Source organism: Lathyrus oleraceus, chromosome 3 (assembly GCF_024323335.1).
Source record: "Lathyrus oleraceus cultivar Zhongwan6 chromosome 3, CAAS_Psat_ZW6_1.0, whole genome shotgun sequence".
NCBI classification, from domain to species: domain Eukaryota; kingdom Viridiplantae; phylum Streptophyta; class Magnoliopsida; order Fabales; family Fabaceae; genus Lathyrus; species Lathyrus oleraceus.
Genome location: NC_066581.1, coordinates 87,158,031 through 87,163,867, shown reverse-complemented (window position 1 = coordinate 87,163,867; position 5,837 = coordinate 87,158,031).

Sequence of the window (5,837 nt, the reverse complement as noted above, 5' to 3'; positions counted from 1 at the left end):
CTCAACCACTTTGGAACGTGAATGAAGAAGGTTCATATGCTGTAACTATAAGACACCCTTGTACCTAGTTTTCGACATCCGGAGATAGAGGCAAAGCGCCGTCGTTTTAGTTTGAACATAATTTATATTTTCAAGTGATAATCACTCGATTGAGCGATTACCATGCACTAGTTTTAGGATTCACCTGTACTCTTAGATCAACAATCTTGCCGTTTTAATTGAAGTTAGTCCAGTTCCATTTTACTTCCAGTCTCACATTTATTTTTCCGTATTTATAGGTTCTTTATTATAGTGCTTTATTATTATTGATATCACATTCTATAAGTGTTTAATCATGATGTTTTTCAATTTCAATTACTATGTTTAAGTTGTTTTCAATTAAGTTCGTGTCTAGCTAAACCGTTTGAGTTCGGTTTGTGAGGACCGTCGTTTCCGACGAGACTCGGTAATGAAATTGGTTTAAGAACTTTATTAAATATTGTTTTGGTATTTGTTTCTAATTTAAAATTAATATGATTTATCACGAGAGTGAGAATCAATTAAGGTTCGAGTCGGCACTGCGAGAGCGTGGGGGTCGAACTAGATAGTAGGAACGGGGCATCGATCCTAAAGAGGGCGAGAGCGTTTTAGGCATCAATTAGGACTTGTTCAGTTTTCAAAATATGTTTCTTAATTAAAATGGGCGAGCAAGAGAAAAATCTCATGGTTAGGAAATGTAGCTTTATTCAATAGCGCAGAAGTGTGAGGTTTAGTCTTTAAATTGATATTTTCTATTGAACACGATTTAACCGTAAGTTTGAGTTAATCTGTTGAAGAGTCTGTAAGAACAAAAATTGTTCTACAACAGATTCCTTGATTTTGATGATAACAAAGGATGAAACCAAAAATGGCACCCTAACGAAAAGTTTCTAAGTGTGCAGGGTTCTAAAGAAAGAAGGAAGAAATCTGATGACATCATCATCAGATACAGAACCAGATCAGATACAAATTATCAAATGATCAGAAGCATCTGAAGTTGAAACACGTTCAAGAAAGTCTAACTCTGAGCAAAACAGCAAAGTATCAGAAGCATCTGAACAAGAAGTACGCTCTAGAAGTTCTGACTCTGAACAACGGTATGTCTAACTCCAGAAACTCTCAGCGCTATCTGAAGAATCCATCAGAACTCAAAAGAGATCAACATCAGAAGCAAGACTCCAAGATTCTCAGATACACGAAGACTCTAATTATGGATTTGCTAATTATGAAAGAGTAACGTTAAAGTCAAGTAAAGTTTTGCAAATGAATTTCCTAATACAGAAAGAGACGTTAATCTCCAATTTCAATAAAGAAGGTGCTATATGTGGTAAGTAGTCATTTCAAGGAGAGAAAGTTATCCTGGCAGAAGCTATTTATGTTATGGCGTAAATTCATTTCATTACTCATCAGTTTCAACTACTACCTCACTGATCTATATAAAGGACTGCAAATCAACATTCAGTATACAATATATACAAGCAAAAATTATACTGAAACATCAACGCTCAAGAAAACTCTCTTACTCTCTAAATCTTCACGAAGCTTTTGCTTATAACGTGAATCACTTTGTTCTTACTATTGTAATATTTGCTTTCTTAGAAGCACTCTAGATTACATAAATCTTTTATCTATTGTTTGTTTATTTCCTCAAGTGACTCTGTGTAGTCTGTATACTTGAGAGGACTAAGAGATCTTTCTCTTAGACGTTGTTTGTAATCAATCTTTCAAGATTAGTGGATTAAGTCCTTGTTGAAGGCGAAATCACCTCGGTCGGGTGGACTGGAGTAGCTTTGTGTTATAAGCGAACCAGTATAAAATCCTTGTGTGATTTTCATTTTGAAAAAGCGCTTATTTTTCCAAACAATTCAAACCCCCCTTTCTTGTTTTTCTCACCTTCAGAGTCTCTGAGTTGCGTGGAATCCATATTCCGGTCTCTCTCTCTTTATTATCATATTTTCTAAGTTAACTTTAGTTTCAGTTTTTATTCGTTTAATCAAAGAATTTATTCGCCTTAGCTTTACATAGCATCGATGGACATCATTAGTTTGATTATTAGTCCCTATGGGTTCGATATCTTTTAAAACTACACAATAGACTGTGTGCTTGCAATTAGTAATCAGGCGGACTTATATAGTCACACGATCAATAATCTTTCCCTAATCGAAAGATGCAGAAGGCATGAGACATCATCAAGGGTGATGGACATCTCACCATGTGGGATGTGGAAAGTTGATGTCTCCTTGTGCCATTTCTCTACAAAAGCAACCAATATGCCATGGTTAATGGTCATGTATCCAGGCGCATAAACATGCCATCCCAAAGTAGCGAAATGTGCGACAACAGAAAATCCAAAAAATGCATACAATGGTCTAAACACCAACAAGTTTGTATGCATGTCTAAATCAGGGTTGTCTCAAATAATTTGGAGATCCTATTCAATTTTTAAAAACGGACTCCAAAAAATAAAGAACATGAAGCATCCTTTATTAATTTATATAAATATATATAAACAAGTACTATTTACATGGCAAACAAACGTGCAACAAATTGCATCGCTACTCTTTTTGGATTGCAAAATCAATCCTCTTAAAAACAACGTCCATAATCATTAAGGGCAAAACATAATTATCCACGAGCCTCTAGACTTTTTGTAAAAGATCTACAACCTCTAGCGATAAGAAACTAAAAGTGTCAAATGCAAATGGTTTAAAGACATATTGATTGTCAAAACAAAATTTCTCATGTTTAATCAATTAACTTTAACTTGCAGTGACTTTGTCTATCACGTCGTAAAATCTTTAGTCCCTTAAAATAATTTTATTATTAAAAATATAGTTGGAGTAATAATACATATCTCCTTTTGATGCACCAATTCAAAACTTTTAAAATAATTTTTGTATAATAATAAAATAAAATTAATGCATTTAGTTTTTGTAAATAAAAAATATCAAAATTTATCAAAATGTTGTACATATCACCTTTCGGTCTATCAATTCAAAAGTAGTTTCTTTAAATACTAAAAAACTAATGCGTTTATCTTTTATAAATTAATTTTTTTTATCAAAACGTGCTTATGCATTTAGCTTTTGTAACTTAATTTTTTTTTCAAAATGTGCCCATACATTTATCTTTTGTAAATAAATTTTTTTTATCAAAATGTGCTCATGCTTTTGTAAATTAAAAAAATATATAAATATATCTGAATAAACATATGCCAGGTTACAACTACAAATCTATCTTATTTTTCCAGCAATATACCTAATTAATTTTTTAATTCTATCTTTAGAAATTTTTAGTCCTCCGACTTTTTGAGGCCCTGTGCAACGGGTCAGGTTGCATGGGGCAAATCTAACTTTGGTAGCTACTCTTACTCAATCTCAATGATCTGAGTGAACATACTCAAACAATCTGTTAGAGTTATGCATATCTTTCTCAAACTTCACTCCGTGTTGTTTTTCTAATATGAAAATTATCATAAAATTCTAGTCTGTTTAATTTCTAACTTCCTAGCAAACTTTGCTTAGCTAGTTCGACCAAATCCTTTTCACTAACATGCATAATCTCAAATTTCATGATTTGAGTTTATCATGAAAGTCTTAACTAGCTAATGATGTTTTACCAATAACATTAGAACCATTTAAAATATAAAAATAATGTATTTTATACTTTTTAGCAATTTTCAATGTCTCGTACAAAATTTTCAATATATCATGTTCAATTATAGTGCAATAGCCAAAAATTTATAAACATAAAATCCCCTTAAAGTTTGGTAACATACCTCCATGTAAAAGAAACTCATGGTTTTCAAACATATTTAGTCGAACAAATCCACCTTCTTTTTCTTTTAACTCCAAAGTCTCAAAGTATCCAATCTTTGGATACATGTGATAAGAGAACCATGAATCCATGATCCAAATATTTTCCATTTTCAAACTCGTTATCACTAGTGCACCATCACTCTCATAATTTGAACATATTTAACTTTAATCCCCCTCTCAAGACAATTCTTCTCTGAAGATGACTCATGAAGGAAACTCCCAAGTCAAAGAGACAAAGGCTCTGGCGCTTATCCAGAAATATGAAGCCTTCAAAATGGAAGATGGCGAAGCTATAGAGGCAATGTTTTCTAGATTCCAAACTCTTATTGCAGGTCTCAAGGTTCTAGACAAAGGGTATACAACTGCAGACCACGTCAAAAAGATAGTCAGAAGTCTGCCAAAGAAATGGAGACCTATGGTTACTGCTCTGAAGCTGTCAAAGGATCTGAATAATATCAGCCTTGAAGAACTTGTCAGTTCTCTCAGAAGCCATGAGATATAACTAGAGGAAGATGAGCCTCTGAAAAAGAACAAGTCTGTAGCATTAAAGTCCAGACCTGAAAGACGCAAACCTGACAGAACCAAAGCTCTCTAGTCAGAAACTGAAGATGTTGACGACTCTGAACCAGAAGACTCTGATGATGAAGAAGAATTGTCCCTACTAACCAGAAGAGTTAAGCAACTCTGGAAAAAGAGGAACAACAACTTCAGAAGACCAAGACCCAGAGGGGATCGATCAGAATCAACTTCAAAAGGTAAATCTAACAAAGATATTACCTGTTATGAATGTAAAGAAACAGGTCATTACAGGAATGAATGCCCCAAGCTAAAGAAAGACAACTCTAGAAAAGAAAGCTTCAAGAAAAATACCTTCAGGACAAAGAAAGGACTGATGGCTACCTGGGATGATAGTGAATCTGGATCATCAGAATCTGACTCTGATGAACAGGCCAACGTGGCACTTATGGCTACCACATCCAGGAGTAGCTCAGATGAAGAATCTGAAGAGGTATTTTCTGAACTTTCTCGATCTGATCTAGAATCTTGTTTGTCATAAACTCTTAGCTCATATCAGAAATTAAAACAAAAGTTTAAAAACATTAAAGGCTGTCTTAAAGCAAAATTTGAAGAATGTAGTGAACTTGAGATGACAATTCTAGCACGAGAAGATACAATCAGATCTTTAACATTAGAAAGAGATGGAGCAAAGAGAAAAAGCTTAGAATTAGAAGAAGCGTTGTCTCAAGCACCACAAACTTCAAATAAAATAATTTATGAATACGAAGAAGCCTTTCAAGAATTTCTGAAGAATGGGATAGATAGGAGTATTATGGCATCCATGATTTATGGAGTAAGTCGGAACAATAAAAAGGGAATTGGGTATGATCCTAAGGAAGATAAAACTTCTACCAGTGACCAACTTAAATCTCTCTTTTCATATCATTACACACACACAAGAACAAAAATTTAAAAATGCTAGAAAACCCAAAGTTATAAGAAACTCTGGGAAAACTAATCTGAAAGGACCCAAGAGATTCTGGGTACCGAAAGATAAGATTATCTATGTTGCAGATATCCTATGCAGCAAAGTTCAGACACCAGTCATGGTACCTGGACTCTGGATGCTCGCGACACATGACGGGAAGAAAGTCTATGTTCCAAAGTCTGGAACTTAAAGACGCTGGATTTGTAGGCTTCGGAGGAGATCAGAAAGGAAGGATCAGAGGCTCCGGAACTATTGGTAATGGTACTCTTCCCTCTATATCTGATGTCCTTTATGTAGAAGGATTAATGCATAACTTGTTATCCATAAGTCAATTAAGTGATAACGGTTATGATGTAATCTTTAATCAAAAAACATGTAAAGCCATTAATCAGAACGATGGCTCTGTCCTTTTCACAGGCAAGAGGAAAAACAACATTTATAAAATTAATCTTTCTGATTTAAAAGAACAAAATGTTAAATGTCTGATGTCGGTTCACGAAGAGCAATGGGTATGG